The 16,479-nt window shown below is 50.8% G+C and overlaps 1 protein-coding gene across 8 annotated transcripts in view; it reads left to right on the plus strand.

The window, feature by feature from the left end:
- The window catches only part of MYT1L (myelin transcription factor 1 like), a 167,481-nt gene continuing 158,435 nt past the window's right edge, over nucleotides 7,434–16,479 (plus strand). For all 8 annotated transcript variants that reach the window (XM_018052729.1, XM_018052732.1, XM_018052730.1 and 5 more), the window contains exon 1: nucleotides 7,434–7,573. The gene's annotated coding sequence lies outside the window, so the exon portion shown is untranslated. The remainder of the gene's footprint in view (nucleotides 7,574–16,479) is intronic.

Raw genomic sequence — 16,479 nt, forward strand, 5'->3', positions numbered from 1 at the left:
CCGTTCACGCCCTCGCAGTCCCTTCACCCCACAAGGATGCGCAGACCCGCCACACGCAGGGGCCCCTGCTTCTCCCGAGGGACGAGCTCTGTGTGCAGGGGCATCAAAGCCCTGCAGAGGAAGCAGAGGGACTCGGAGAGGTCTGGGTGGAGGAATTGGGGGGCAAATCCCAGCTCGGCCCCAACTTGACCACCCCACAGAGCTCCTCCCGCCCAGCTCCCCAAAGAGCCCTCAGTTTCCCTCGTAAACTGGAAACACATCGGTCTTTGCCCGAAGCCCCCCGTTCACCATGGAGGAGACGGCGCCCTGGGCAGTGAGCCCGAGTCACCTGAGGATCAGAGCCTGTTTCCCAGGACCACTGCTGAAAGTGAACCTGCTCTCTTCCCCACACACCTCAAGTCACATTTTTGGGAAAAGTCACTAAAGTTATTGCACAAGCCTGTGCTGTTCCTCTGTCCCAGCTTCCTGTTCAGAATCCATGTGCTTGAGTCTTCAGTCCCACCTGAGGCAGACAGCCTGCTGTGATCCCGCCGTGGGCTCCCACTAACCATCACCAGAGCCCTGGGTCACAGGGTGTCCGGGGTCACAGTGTGTTTGGGGTCACAGTCTGTCTGGGGTCCCGCTGCGTCTGGGGTTGTGGTATGTCCAGGGTCCAGGTGTGTCCAGGGCCACAGTGTGTCTGGGGTCCCGCTGCGTCTGGGGTTGTGGTATGTCCAGGGTCCAGGTGTGTCCAGGGCCACAGTGTGTCCGGGGTCCAGGTGTGTCCAGGGTCACAGGGTGTCCGGGGTCCCGCTGCGTCTGGGTTGTGGTATGTCCAGGGTCCAGGTGTGTCCAGGGCCACAGCATGTCCGGGGTCCAGGTGTGTCCAGGGTCACAGGGTGTCCGGGGTCCCGCTGCGTCTGGGTTGTGGTATGTCCAGGGTCCAGGTGTGTCCAGGGCCACAGCATGTCCGGGGTCCAGGTGTGTCCAGGGTCGCAGGGTGTCCGGGGTCCCGCTGCATCTGGGGTTGTGGTATGTCCAGGGTCCAGGTGTGTCCAGGGTCACAGCGTGTCCAGGGTCCAGGTGTGTCCAGGGTCACAGCGTGTCCAGGGTCCCGGTGTGTCAAAGGTCGCAGTGTATCCGGGATCACTGTTTCTGGGGTCCCGTTTGTCTGGGTCGCGGCGCCAGTAGCATGCCATCCTTCTTATCCTGACTCTCTCCAACCCCAACCTTTCCACGAGCTTTCTCTTCTCTGGCTCGCCGAGACGCAGACCTGGGAGGGCTCCATCGCTTCCCACGGGATGCACAGCTCCCTCCGTGCTCCTGAGGGGAGGGGCGGGGTGGTGCTCCAGAGGGCGGCCAGACACAAGGGCAGCAAGCCCGCCTAAAACCAAAAGTCAGTCAGCACGGCTGAGGTTGTGAGTCATTGGGGAAGCGTGTGCTTTCCCTGAACCCTGACGCTGAGGATGAGGGGGGACCTGGGCATTACTTCTGAACCCCTTCTAAAGTGGGGCAGTCAGGGCAGTGGCGGGGAGGACATGGCCAGGATCCCCAGGAGGAGGAGGGCAATGGAGGGACATGTTCCAGCATCCTAGGGAGAGTTGCTCCACCTGGATTCTTCACTCAGATAATTACTGTGGAAGTAGGGAAAAGGGAAAAAGTCCTCCCAGTGTCTTTCTTGCGGACGCGATGGAGGGAATGCAGAATTGCATCTCTGAGTCTAGGCTCAGGAACCCGACAAGCGACCGCACCACAGCAGGTGAAGACAGAGCATGCTGGCTGGATGAGAGCCTGGGCATCCACGGGAGGTAAAGACGGAGCATTCTGGGCGCTGCCGCACGAGACCCCGGAGAAGAGCAGGGGACACAGGAGCCTGGGGCTCTGCGGGAGGCCACAGGGCTCGCATTGCACGTACCAGCTGTTGGCTCTGCGGGGCCTGGTTTCTGCCCGTGTTCTAGAGACAAATGTAAGTGGGCCACAGTCCCGTGAGGGAGGAAGCCTCCTGTCATTCCCGAAGGGGAGGCTTGTGGAGAGAAAGGCCTCGACACCAAAAGGCAGAACTGATGTGGAAAGCTGGCAGACGTGGGCCTGGAAGGTGTGGAAAGAGGGCATCAGATGGGAAGGGAGAGGGGACTGGCAAAAGCTGGTGCGCGGCGGCGAAGAGATGCAACCGAGAGGAAACCACTGCGGCAACAGACGATTGAGGCAGAATGAAAAAATCCACTCACTGGTCTCAAAAGCAGAGACGTGACTTTGTCAACAAAGATCCATCTAGTCAAGGCTATGGTTTTTCCAGTGGTCATGTATGGATGTGAGGGTTGGACTGTGAAGAAAGCTGAGCGTCAGAGAATTGATGCTTTTGAACTGTGGTGTTGGAGAAGACTCTTGAGAGTCCCTTGGACTGCAAGGAGATCCAACCAGTCCATCCTAAAGGAGATCAGTTCTGGGTGTTCATTGGAAGGATCGATGCTGAAGCTGAAACTCCAATACTTTGGCCACCTGATGCGAAGAACTGACTCTTTGGAAAAGACCCTGATGCTGGGAAAGATTGAAGGTGGGAGGAGAAGGGGACGACAGCGGATGAGATGACTGGATGGCATCACCAACTCAATGGACGTGAGTCTGAGTAAACTCTGGGGGTTGGTGATGGACAGGGAGGCCTGGCATGCTGCAGTCCATGGGGTTGCAAAGAGTCGGACAGGACTGAGCAACTGAACTGAACAGAACTGAACAGGCATAAATGCCTGTACTCAGTACACGAATCTAGTTAGAGTCAGCTCAGAATAAAGACGGGCTCTAGACAACTGTTTTCTAGGAGGAAAGGATTGGGAAAAAAAGAAAAAACAACCTTCTGTGTTGTCTCTGTGCTCCTCCCAGAATGCAGCTTTCCTGTAAAGAGATGAACAGACGCTAGACTTTGCCTGCTCAGTAAAAGACGGCAGATTCAAGAACGCTGGCTTCTGCTCTCGCCTCAAGTCCCACTAAAATGACAGAAGAATCGTGGGCATTAGAAAAAAAGACACAGAACAGAGGGGAGCCGATGGCGACCCGTCTGAGGCTGGAGGGCAGGGACAGGAGAGGAGGGAGGTGCAGGGAGGCGGGTGGGCTCTGACCCTCCCCAGGATGCTCACACCTCCAGGACCGGCAGGTTCAGGCCCCACGGAGGTGACATGGAGCTGCACTGTTAACCGGTGAGTTGGTTGAAAGGTTAAAAGCCATGTAGACCCCAGAGATCTTTTCCTTCCAGCAGAGAACTCCAGGTTTACTCTCTGGTGGAACAGAGCAGAGGGCTCTTGGGGGGCTGAGGCTGGACACTGTGCAGAAAGCTGGACCCAGAGGAAGGGCAGAGGCTGAGTATTCAGCCCCTCGCAATCCCCCTAATCTTCTGCCGAGCAGATTCCTCGGTGACAGGTGCTTGTTTATCAACTGACTGGTTCAAAACACCCTTCTGTAGCTATCACTGTGCAGCAGGCACAATCCAGTAACGTGCCGCTTTTTGAAAGTTTTGTAAACTGTTCATAAGCTCTTCTGTGGTGACCCCTTTGCAAATGGTGAAACTGATGCAGAGAAAAAATTCCGTAACTCACGTGAAGGCTGGACGCGAAGCCCATGCTGCCTGCGCACAGCGTCCAGTTCTCACTCACCACACGCGGACCACACACGTGACACAGAAGCCCAGATCCAGGTGCATCTCCCATGTGAGCGTGAGCAGGGCATCCATCCAGGAGACACGCCACTGCTGCCCAGGTAAACGCCAGCAACCGCCGAGGGTCCTCAGACGCCTGAGAACATCCTCCAAGAGGAAGGAAACCAAGCAAGCCAACAGACAGAATGGAAAAGAGACCAGCAAACTGGAGGAAAGATGGCTCACAACTGCCAAGGGTCCTCAGACGCCTGGAACATCCTCCAGGTCCACGCTTAGGACCTCCTCTAAGAGGAAGGAAACCAGAGCAAGCCAACAGACAGAAAGAAAAGAGACCAGCGAACTGGAAGAAAGACGGCTCGCAACCGCCAAGGGCCCTCAGACGCCTGAGAACATCCTCTAAGAGGGAGGAAAACAGAGCAAGCCAACAGACAGAAAGAAAAGAGACCAGCGAACTGGAGGAAAGACGGCTCTCGAGAGTCCCTTGGGCGGCAAGGAGATCCAACCAGGCCACCCTAAAGGAGATCAGTCCTGAAGATTCATTGATGCTGAAGCTGAAACTCCAACGCTTTGGCCACCTGATGTGAAGAACTGACTCTTTGGAAAAGACCCTGAGGCTGAGAAAGATTGAAGGCGGGAGGAGAAGGGGACGGCAGTGGATGAGATGGTTGGATGGCATCACCGACTCAGTGGACATGAGTCTGAGCAAGCTCCGGGAGTTGGTGATGGACAGGGAGGCCTGGCGTGCTGTAGTCCACGCACGTTCACAGGGGCAGAGTCCTCGCACTGCTTGGCACAGAGAATGGTCCACCCTGCTCTCCACGGCACACTCATGGGGCAGAGTCCTCAGACTGCTCGGCACAGTTTCTTTGATGGTCTTTTTGAAAGGTCGGAAGAAAAAATTAATAGAGAGTGAAAATTATATCACAGTAGCTTTTTAACCACTTTATACACATAACGAGACTAAAGGTGACCCTTTTATGATTTGTTACAGATGGAGAAGTGCTTCCAGATTCCAGCCTGGAATACCCTCTCCTCCCTCATCACCGGGAAACACATTTTAAAAATAACAAAAGAGGGAGGAAGGGAAGGAAGAAACAGGGAAAGTGGTTTTCTCCCGTCCAAAATGCGAACATTTCAAAGAAAGGGTCATGGATGTCTGTCTTTCACGACAAGATGAGTGACTAAATTTCAGTCTCTCTCTTAATATATAGTCAGTCCAAAAAGGAAGTTATCGATCATCCTTGAATTGGGGACAAAGAATGCTCTTTATTCACTACATGACTCATGTAAAAACTAAGCAATACCTCGTCCTCTTAAATGGAGAAAGTCAAAATCTGTCTTAGGTCATGAATATTAATAAAGATAAAATTAAAATGAATTTTATAATACAGCCATTTATAACGCAGTGGTCTAAAACTGAGTTTCTACTTCAGATTGCGTCTTTACCATGTATTGTTTTAAGATGAGACAATGATTTGTGTTCCTGGGAAGGGAATCCCCCCACCCACATGAACCCCTTCCTCACCACCGCCCGCCACCCTGGATGCCCGGCGCGGGTGAGCCCACGGCGTGCTGGGCACAGGTGTGATCGCTGGCTCAGCTCTCTGCACCACTTCTTACAGCTGTATGTGGATTATCTACGATTGTCTCAAAGCAGGTAGTTTAAAAGAAAGTGAACAGAGTGCAGTTATTCAATACAAGTTTAAAAGAAAGTGAAAAGAGTGCAGTTCTTCCATACAACGGCGCCATAAGGAAAGCCGAGCCTCATCTGAGTGACGTGGGTGAGGGGAGCCGTGACAACGCCCAAAGGCGCCCCTGCTGTTAGTGCTGCTTGCCTCGTTTGCGTTTGGCAACTAAGCTGCTCACTAAACTCTTCGGGAGCTCGTCCTGGGGAGTCCGTCTCAAATCACCGCGAGCGGCAGGGGCGGCAGGCAGGGAGCAGGCAGGACGGCGGGGCGTGGCCCCCTGGCCCGCACCTGAGCGCCTGGAGGGCCGCGTCTTCTGAGCACGCGTCCCCGAGGGGCTCCGCCATACAGATGCTCCGACGTTTCTTACACAATGAGACGCGTTTTGTTCAAAGAACTGGCTCGGGAGCCTTCATTCTGTTTTTTGAGCTTCTGCCTTAAAGAAGAAATTTCTGTTTTACATCTCAGTCATCTTAAATCAAAACAGATAATGCATTTAGTCAGAAGCGTCAAATACCCTTCAGGGGCATTTAGCCTGGAATCCATCTGTCAATGAGTTTTTAATCTATATCCGACACATGACTAGGGGGTGAAGACCCCTCTAGGGGAGACGTGGTGTCTCCTGCTGACAGCCACCCTAAGTTCTGTCCATCTTCCCAAAGGGGACAGGGTGTCTCATGTCTGTGGGGAACCCCAGCTCCCCGTGAGCCTGAGGGAACCAGGGAAGCCTGTCACAAGGGTGGAAGTGCAGACTCAGTGCTATTTGGAGGAGCGGGTCCAAGAAAGCCTCAGCAAGGTGGTGTCTACACGGGAAGGAGAATGTTTTCTCAACTCGCCGATTTATTTCTGAATGTGAGGGTGGAGAACAGAGCATGCACCAAACGGAACGTTGTCCACAGATTAGGGTCTCGTAGATCCTAATCGCGCTCCTGGAGAGCCTGTCCTTTTCCTGACTGCCCCTCAGGGTAAGCTTTGTCCTTGCAGGGTAGAACCTCACGGATTCCCTGAAACGAAGGGGAACCATGTGATGCTGCCTGAGTCCTTTAGGAAATGCTTGGAGCCACAGCGGTGGCTTCCTGGGATTACCAGGAAAGTGAAATGTGGAAACTGTTCGCTGAAACGTGATTGTTGAGCAAAGTGTTGGCAAAGGAACAGATGAAGTGGCTTTGATCATTAATACATCATCCTTTTCACTCATTTTTCAATCGCGTAATTGTTTTGCTTTGTGTTGGCTGATTTATAAGATTTATTTAAATTCATCTACTTTGATGTTCTTCATATGATGAGAATTAAGATGCATTTTCATAAAACCACTGCCTCGAATCCCATTCAAACCACTGGTAACCAATTTAGTGACATCTCAGAACATCTTCAGAATAACTGTGCCCATATGCAAATATTCATCATAGGAGATTATGCACAAAGGCCATTTTAAACACTACAGTTGGTTGTTGCTTTATAGGTACAACAAATAGAAATTTTTAATGAACACTTAAGAGGTTGTACTTTGCTTTCCCTTTTCATTAGCAAATAGCATGTCCTTGTAAAGCCTTTTCTGTGGGAAGGACTATAGCTTATTTACTGTCCTTTGAATGGAGAAGATGAAAAAAGTAAAAACGCATCTGACAACCTATGACCTAGAAGCTGTGTGTTGACACGCAGACACATTATTCTGCATCCCTAATTCGCTTCTAAATACTTCATACTGGCTTTACGATTTCCAGACTCAATCAAAAATAGCTCTTACACTTGGTTTTAGGAGAGCACAGTTGCAGTTTTGTGTAATCTTGACATCACAAAAGTAGTTTTGTTTTCTAAAGAGATTTTCCTACAAGGAATCCTTGATGGAGAGTGAGTCCACTGTGACACCGTCCCGGCGTGCCCCCGGAGCGCCCCGGCGTGCCCCCAGAGCACCCAGGCGTGCCCCTGGAGCCTCCTGGCGTGCCCCCCGAGCGCCCTGGTGTGCCCCCCCAGCTCCCCGGCGTGGCGTGTCTATGCGCCAGCTGGTTGTCGTCCGCTCTCCTCCTCAAGGCGAGCCTCCCTGGTGTCTGGACCCCAGGTGGGATGTTCCTGCACTATGGAAATCGACTTTACTCCTCTGCCCTCTCTTCTTCTCTAGACCGACTGCACCTCTTGGAGGAGGAAAAAAATGTAGTTATCGGGTCCAGTCAAGAGTCTGTGTCTCTGGCATTGTCCACAACAGCCCGTCGGGGAAGGGTCCAGGTGGTCCACAGACGCACGGCGATCCAAGGGCCACATAAAGGTAAGGGTCCGCGCCCTACTCCAGGCTCCACGTGCAGACATGTGCGTATTACCTTAACATGTACTTGAAAAAGCACAAAGACAGGTTTGTGATGGAGGATTCTGTATTTGATCAAGGGTAGAATGTCCTTAACCTTCATACACTCAGTACAACGTCAGAAATTATCACTATTACTAAACAGAGACTCAAATCGTTTTTTATGCAATTACAACATTATCTAGAAAGCAATTTCACGGCCAGATTACCAGGTCTGTTCGGCCTTTGTTAGTGGTATGGGGGCTTCTTTGTACAGCATGCCTGCTCAGTCGCTTCAGTTGTGGCCGACTCTATGTGACCCCACGGACTATAACCTGGCAGGCTCCTCTGTCCTTGGGACTCTCCAGGCAAGGATACTGCAGTGGGTTGCCATGCCCTCCTCCAGGGGGTCTCCCCCGCCCAGGGATCGAACCCGGGTCTTTTGGGTCTTCTGCACTGGTAGGTGGATTCTTTCCACTAGCCCTACCTGGGAAGTCCCTTTGTACAGAGTTGCTTTGCAATCAGATCTCTCTTTCCACTGCTAGTCTACTCAGGGACTCTGTCTTTAAGGATGGCAGACAAGTCTTTAGTGAGGGCCTGTGTGCAGTGTCCGGAGTCATCACAGGTCGCTTCGGTTAGGGATGGTCAGCCTCCCTTGGTGCTGCCGTGCCCCATGAGAGTCAGGGCCTTGGAGACGCCCAGTGATGGCTAATGTTCTTCCTTAAGGGTTTTTTTCAATTGTGGTGAAATACATAGAATGTAAAACTGACCACCTGAACCATCTCTAAGTGCCCAGTTCAGCAGCGTGGAGCACATCCACGGAGCTGAGCGCTACCCTCACTGCCCGTCTCCAGAACCTGTTCATCTCCCCAGATTTAAACTCTGTCTCCACTAAGCACTCACCTCCACAGAATTATACAATATCGGTCCTTTGGTGCTGGTTTAGTCACTAAGTCGGGTCTGACTCTTTGCGACCCCGGGGACTGGAGCCCACTAGTGGCTGGTTATTTTAACAGCGTGACATTGTAGCTGGTGTCAGAATCCCCTGCTTCTTTAAGACTGAATAAGACTCTGTGGTAGGCAGAGGCCACATTAGGTTTATCCACTCTCTGTAAATAGACGTTTGGGTTGCTTCCACCTTCTCGTTGCTAAGAATAATGATGCTCTGAATGAATGAATGGGTTGTGGAACCCCGGGCTTCCCTGGTGGCTCAGAGGTTAAAGCATCCGCCTGGAATGTGGGAGACCTGGGTTCGATCCCTGGGTTGGGAAGATCCTCTGGAAAAGGAAATGGCGACCCCCTCCAGTACTCTTGCCTGGAGAATCCCGTGGAGGGCGGAGCCTGGTAGGCTGCAGTCCACGGGGTCGCAGAGTCGGACGCGACTGAGTGGGTGTACAAATATTTGTTTGAATCTCTGCTTTCAGTTCTGCTCATGGGTATACCCAGATGTGAGACTGTTTGATCGGATGTTAATTTTTTAAGGCGCCTCCATGCTGTTTTCCATCATGGAGGCGCACTTACGTTCCCGCCGTCCATGCACGAGGGCTCCGGTTTCTCCACATGCTCACCAACGCCTTGTTTCAGTGGGTTTGTTTTTGGTCACAGCCATGTGAATGGGTGTGAAGTGGTATCTCACTGTGTTCTGACTTACGTTTTCCTGGTGATAGAAAGGTTGAGGGTCTTTCCATGCACTCATTGGCCACTTGTGTGTCTTCTGTGGGTAAATGTCCACTGAAGCTTCTTGCCTGAATCAGATAGCTTTGTTGTTGTCACTGAGTTATCAGAGTCATGTATATATTCTGGATATTAAGCCCTTATTAGATAAACGGTTTGTAAATATTTTTTTTCCATTCTGCAGTTTGCCTTGGCATTTGGTTGGCAGTGTCCTGATAGCGAAAGGCTTTTAATCCTGACATAGTCCAATTTATCCTTCTTCTGTTCTGTGATTTTTGGTCTCATATCCAAGAAATCATTGCCAAGTCTAACATCGTGAAGATTTTCCTATATATTTTCTGTTCAGAGTTGTATAGCTTTAGCCCCTATGTTCGGTTCTGAGTTTTAATCCCTATGGAGTGACTTTTTGTATATGGGGTAAGGTAAGGGTCCAGTGTCATTCTTCTGCATGTAAGGATCCAGTTTCCCAGCACCATTTGTCGAGCCCTTCCCCCTGAGCGGCCTTGCCACCCTCGTCGAGGGTCGCTGGGCCGCGTGTAGAGGGCTTATTTACGGGCTGCCTCTTCCGCTCCTTGCCTGTTGGGGCCTTTTCGCCCGTGCCGCACTGGTTTGGTTACTGTGAGTTTGCAGTAAGTTTTGAAATCAGGAAATATGAAGCTTCCTGATTTGTTCTTCTTTTTCAAGACTGTGTTGCCTATTTGGGGGTTCCTGGAGAGCCCATATGAATTGTAGGACGGACCTTTCTTCTTCTGCAAAACAGTGACATTAGACTCTTGATGGGGATTATTTCGAAAATATAAATTGCATGGCCAAGTTTCTTAATCAGACAGAAATAGAGGATTTTATACTTTATGGTAGTGAATTTTCCTATCCAATTTGAATAGGCAACATTACCGTAAATACATGTTTTTTCAGTTTAAAAAAAAATTAGATTTTCTTTTCTTTTCTTCTGATCCTGGTCTGGAAAACAATAAGCAATTAAACAGGAATGATAAATATAAACTTTTACACAAATCTTCACTGAGAATGACGAGACAATTTCTGTTAAAGTTCTTAAAACTCAGAATTCTGACATCAGTAGCTCCTTAGCAGAAAACCACCAGTGTCGTGGAAGATCCCACCTGGCCTCTTCCATCAGGTAAGCTTTCTGGCTGTTTATTCATAGTTAGTCTAGAAGATACAAAACTTAGGTATGATAGGGCACCACTCAAGACCATAGTCAATGCTAACAGTGTGGAAAGGTGCAGCGTATTTGAATGTGTGATTAATGACCCTCCTGTGTCATTTCTGACGCAACAAAACCTACCAGTGACCGAGCCTTGCCCTGTACATCAGCGCCGGGTAAGCACTAAATTCCTCCCAAATTCTGCGAGTCTGAGTGATGATTCTTCCCACTTCAGAGCTCAGTAAAGGCGAGATTAGAGACCGTAAGTGATTCTGCTAAAAAGCTGTAGTGAATAAGTAGCCGAGACCACACAGACACCAGATGTGGGTGGCCAGTGATGGGATAGAAAGGAATTTTGTTCAGAGATCTACATTTCACACAAATCACCGATTTCAAGGAGCCTTCCCATTTCAATCACTAATGCAACTCTATTTCCAAGCCCAGTGAAAGTATTTCAGAAGTTAGCAGCCGAGCAGATGACAAACAAGGACACAAAGAAAGGGTTTGTTCATAACTACCCTTTCTGTCCCATGTGCCCAGGGAGACTGTGTATGAATCACATGTCCCCCACTGTTTCAGCAATGCTGAGTACCTATTTTGTGCCACGAACCCGTCTAGGCTCAGGAGATATAAGATGCATGAGGCATGGTTACAGTCCCCAGAGGGTCCCCATGGAGAGGACCACAGTAAGCAGGCCTGAGGCTCCTTCCTTCGGGGCAGGGCAGAGCCTGGTCATCTCTGCTCCCAGCCCCTGTGAGGAGCTCGGTCACTTCTCCTGGCAACCAGAGACCTGGGGAAGATGATTTAGGAGGATGAAAAAGAGAGCTTCGCTCTGATTACAGATGGGAAAGATGTCTTTGCAGAGGACCCAGAATTGGGTCTTGCAAGGTTAAGTCGTTAGACGTATGAATTGGGAGTGACCTTCTATGCAGGAGAAAACGCAACCCAGAGATGCAGTCGAGGGACAGGAACGGATTGCGGTCGCTCAGCAGGGGCCGCTGCTTGTCGGGACAAAGGATTCGATTCCTCCTGGCTTACGTTTGGTGTTGGTGAAACGGGTGTGACTCCTGCAGCCCGCGGGAGAGAATGCGGGCTGGCTCCATCTCCCGGTCCTTGTGGAGGGAATCCAGAATGGCCCGATCCAGCGCTCTTCATCCCAGAAGCTGCCGGCTAGTTGCTCTCACTCTGCCCACCTCCCTTTCCGCCTCCAGCGCCCAGCGTGATCACAGTTGGCCATCCAGATTCTTATCGCCTGCCGCCTTGGAGCTATAGATTCCCAGGACTGTGCTTTCCCTGGTTCTACCCTTTAGGTTACAGCTCAGCGCCAGAAGGGCGCAGGTTAAGGGTCCGTGGTCCCATCATCATTGCTCAACTGGCAGTGACCCCTGGTACCCCGTGGACTTACTTCCTGTCCACAGTCCCAGATCCCCGAGCACCCCCAGTCAAGAGGACTCCGGGGCTTGCTCTCACGGGAGAAGTGAAAGTGCCACTGCACAAGGCTTAGATCTGGGGCATTCTCTGTCTGTGTGGCCCAGTTAGCCACCACGGCTGCGAGCTGGGCACCTGTGGCTGCCCACAGCTGCTGCTCCAAGAAACCGAGTCTCCTCTGAGCCTGGGCCCAAGGAGGAGATCGCACTCCCAGCCAACGTCCGCACTAAAGATGTCGCTCAAAATGAAATCAATATTTACTTCCCCCCAAAAAACTGCATGAATTGTGTTCCGAATGGTGCCTACTTTAAAGAAAAGTGCACCGTTCATCCAGAAGGAGGAATCTGCTGGAATAGCTCTGGCTTCATGTATCTCTGCTCTCTGACCCTTTGAAGCAGATTTCTTTAAAACAGCTGACAAATACTGTTAGTTTTGTCCTAGCCCTGCCGATTAACATTTGTATTCCTCTGGGAAAATCCCTTCAAAGTCTTTCTTTTTCTGTGAAATAGGGATAAAGGGCCAGATCGAGTGGAGCGGAGCCCATGGCAATACTGCGGACTGCAGACGCTGGTGATAAGTGCTGAGGGCTCATTGTGTGTGTGCACGCCCTGTCGTGTCCGGCTCTTTGCAACCCCATGGACTGAAGCCTGCCAGGTTTCTCTGTCCATGGGATTTTCCAAGCAAGAATACTGGGTGGGCTGCCATTTCCTCCTCCAGGGGATCTTCCCAACCCAGGAATGGAAGCCACATCTCCTGCATTAGCAGGAGTATTCTCAGTATTCCCACTGAGCCACCTGGGAAAGCCCATGTTCCTTAAGTATCTGCTAGTACCAAACTCTGCCCGAGGGATACCAGCCAAGTGCAGAAAGCTAAGAAAAACTAAAGAGCCTCTCGATGAAGGTGAAAGAGGAGAGAGAAAATGCTGACTTAAAGCTCAACATTCAGAAAACTAAGATCATGGCATCCAGTCCCATCACTTCATGGCAAATAGATGGGGAAACAATGGAAACAGTGAGAGACTTTAGTTTCTTGGGCTCCAGAATCCCTGTGGATGGTGACTGCAGCCATGGAATTAAAAGACACTTGTTCCTTGGAAGAAAAGCTGTGAAAAACCTAGACAGCATATTAAAAAGCAGAGGCATTTTGCCAAATTTTAAAGGTCCATCTAGTTAAAACTATGACTTTTCCAGTAGTCATGTGTGGATGTGAGAGTTGGACCATAAAGAAGGCTGAGTGCCAAAGAATTGAAGCTTTTGAACTGTGGTGTTGGAAAAGACTCTTGAGAGTCCCTTGGACTGCAAGGAGATCAAACCAGTCCATCCTAAAGGAAATCAGTCTTGAATATTCGTTGGAAGGACTGATGTTGAAACTGAAGCTCCAATACTTTGTCCACCTGAGGCAAACTGATTCATTGGAAAAGACCCTGATGCTGGGAAAGACTGAAGGCAGGAAGAGAAGGGGACGACAGAGGATGAGGTGGTTGGGTGGCATCACTGACTCGATGGACGTGAGTGTGAGCAAACAGAGAGATAAGAAGGGCAGAGAGGCCTAGTGCACTGCAGTCCGTGGGGCTGCAAAGAGCTGAACATGACTGAGCAGCTGAACAAAAGTACCAAGCTCTGCTCTCAGAGTACCTCTCACCACATCCCACTCAGTCCTCGAAACACCTTGTGTTCCTCTTCCATCTATCCATAACTTCTATCAGAGGAAACATATGTATAGAGAAATTAAATAAAAGGCCCAGCATTGCACAGAAAATGGCACAGATGGGATTCAAGCTTAGGTGGGCGATTAGGCTCCTGACTTAAGAGCTGGGACTAGCCTTTACACCATGTCCCTGAAGCCCTGTGCAAACATCACACGTGACTACCCTTGTGTCTACTCCACATGTACTCACAACAGATACGACCTGTGTGCGCATGTGTTGTGTGTATACGAGCTTGCACACCAAGAATTTGTAAAACTGCTAGGTTGCCGCTAAGGGGGCGATGCTGTTAACAACACTCAGAGTTCACCGCTTTTGTGCACCCTTCCCAGAAGACAGCCCAATAATTTCCCGTTGTGATTCGTCTCAAGATCATCCCTAATTCACCACATAATGCTTTTTGATCATTTTCATAGTGGTTCGTCAGTATTGCTTAAATCATCTTTATACCTTTTATATCTGCCATTATAAAAATATTTATTAAGCGTGATGTTATAAGGTACTACAGATAGTGAAAAAGAAAGAAAAGGGCTTTGTTTTTTTTCTGAAATGTGGGTGATGGTGGAACTCTGCTTTCTCGTGACTTGTCTCAGAGTCCAGGGCCAACACTGTCTTGAAAAGCAGCGGCGAAGTGACTAATCGCTCCCCCACCCCGGACTGCAACGGGAGCGTCTGATCTGACAGTCCTCTCCTCCCAGCAGAGAGGAGCCGCCTCTGGTCATGGGCATTTGCTTGGAGCCGGAGTGGGGAGCAGGCGAGGCCGCGCGGGTGGGGGTGACGGGGGCCCCGAGTCCCCCTGCAGGCCCAGGGTCACCCAGGGAGCGTGCCCGGGCTCCACGGCCGTCCCGCTGCCAGGAGCGAGGTCGGCTCCTGACCCGCGGCCGTGACCTCGCGCGCCTCCTGACCTCCTGCAGGCCTGTGAGCACTTCAGGGTGGCATGCTTTTCCACACCAAGCTGCAGAGTCGGGATGCCCTGCCTCCCATTTCCCCCGCGCTGAACCCGGGAAGCCTCCGAAGCCAGAGGTGCCCAGGGAGCCCCGACCTCACAGGGCCGCCCGGAGCCATCTGCAGGGGCAGCGGGCGGAAGGGACCCAGGGGCTCCCCGCCCCAGGAGTTCTGAACATCAGACTGCACGTTATAAAATTCCAGAAACACCCCAAGAGCAGAAGCGCCCCCAGAGCGGGTGCAGCACGTACTACATGGCTGTGCCCTCCACGCGCTCGGGGTCCGCGTCTGCCGCACCCCGGGGTGCTGGGGGCGCCCCTCTCCCGTCAGGGGCTGCACACACCCGCGGGAGAGTGAAAGTCCGCGACGGGTGAGACACGTGCATCCCGAGGCCTCGCTGGGGCCCTGTGTGGCGCTGGTCAAGCTAAACGCAGACCTGTTTAACCTTCATATTTCCTCCCTAACAACAGTTCACACCCTCTCCTTGGGTCTCAACATTTGTTCACCATTTTATTTATAAAGCTCTACCATCGTCTGTGTGTTTGGAGAGACACATTCTGCTTAAATAACTGGCAACATCTTCCATGGAAGAGGTTTTATCATTAAACCTCTGAGTCTGCTAATGTCAACAGTCCCCTCTATAAGGAGTTAGTGGAATTTATGCTTTCATGAAGAAGTAATATGCTGAGCTTTAAAATTTCCTGCCAGACAATGGACATTGCAGCTCGACGTAGGAGCCTAAGCCTGTGTAGTGGGTGCTGAAGAAGGAAAGCTGAGTGACGTCCCACTTCCTTCTCACGCCTAGAAGGGGATTTTCAAGTAGCCGCATCCCAGAGAAGTTTCTAGAATGGCCACTGGAGATTTATGTATTTTTCCTTTGGGGGAGGAAGTACAACTGTCCTCTCTTGTATCATTTTCTTTTGCCTCGTGGATATGTTCTCATTTGACTAGAATAAAAATCATGTTAGCCCTTATCGCATGGGTGGCTTTCATGCACAACTTAAATCCAATGTAGAATTCATGGGTGGGAATTAACAGACAGTTGCCGAAGCATAGTGAAGAAGGCATTCCAGTCTTGAAAGTGGTGTTAAATTTAAACACAGATAGTATACAAGTTGAATGAATAAATCTTCCCTGGTCAAAACTACCTTCAAAAGATGGGAATTGTAGCGCATGCCTTGTTTCAGTGTTGCGGTAATAAACAAACAAGGAACAGACCCGTTAGAGCCAAGCAGGAGCAGGCAGACGGTGACCTACCAGCACATTAAGTGTGACAGTTGTTAGCTACACCTGGGAAGGGTATGGGAAGCTATTCCAGGGAAGGTGCAAGTGGCTTTTCCATTGGAAAAGGTGTTCAGCTTCATGAGTATCGTCCACGTGACAGAGTCACAGGGTCTTGGCATCACACCCACCAGCCTTGCTCCAGCAGCCCTGAGGAGCCTGGGTTACAGACAGGAGCAACATCAGCGAAGCTTAGCAAGGACCTTGCCTCCGTGTTAGCTCTTCCACGTCTATGGACTTGGTGCACAGACACGCTCAGGAGCTGCGTGTGTGTGTGTGTGAGACGCTGTCTGTGTGACGCTGCAGTGGGGCAGCGCCCGCGGGATCCACGTCCAAGCTTGACTTTGGACAAGCTACAGTCCCTCGAGTCTCCATCTCCCTCTGGACATCAGGTGTGACTGCACGCATTTACCTTAGAGCCTGGCGGGAAGGACTGGATGAATCTAATGGCTTTGTCACCTAGTTAGCATTTTAGAAGGCTTGGCTATTTTTCATTACACATTGTAGACTTGTTTGCAAGAGCCGGATTTTGTACACAACTTTTTGTCCACAAAGACTGCTTAAAGGAATTTCCTGTATTCCTGCAATGGAATGCTAAGAATTAGTTTTGAAGGCAGGAGCCTGTATAAACTGCGGCCCAGCATGTGTTGTGAAATGAAAACTCACAGGGCGCAAAGCCCATGAGTGTCGCTG

This window comes from Capra hircus, chromosome 8, assembly GCF_001704415.2.
Source record: "Capra hircus breed San Clemente chromosome 8, ASM170441v1, whole genome shotgun sequence".
Classification (NCBI taxonomy): domain Eukaryota; kingdom Metazoa; phylum Chordata; class Mammalia; order Artiodactyla; family Bovidae; genus Capra; species Capra hircus.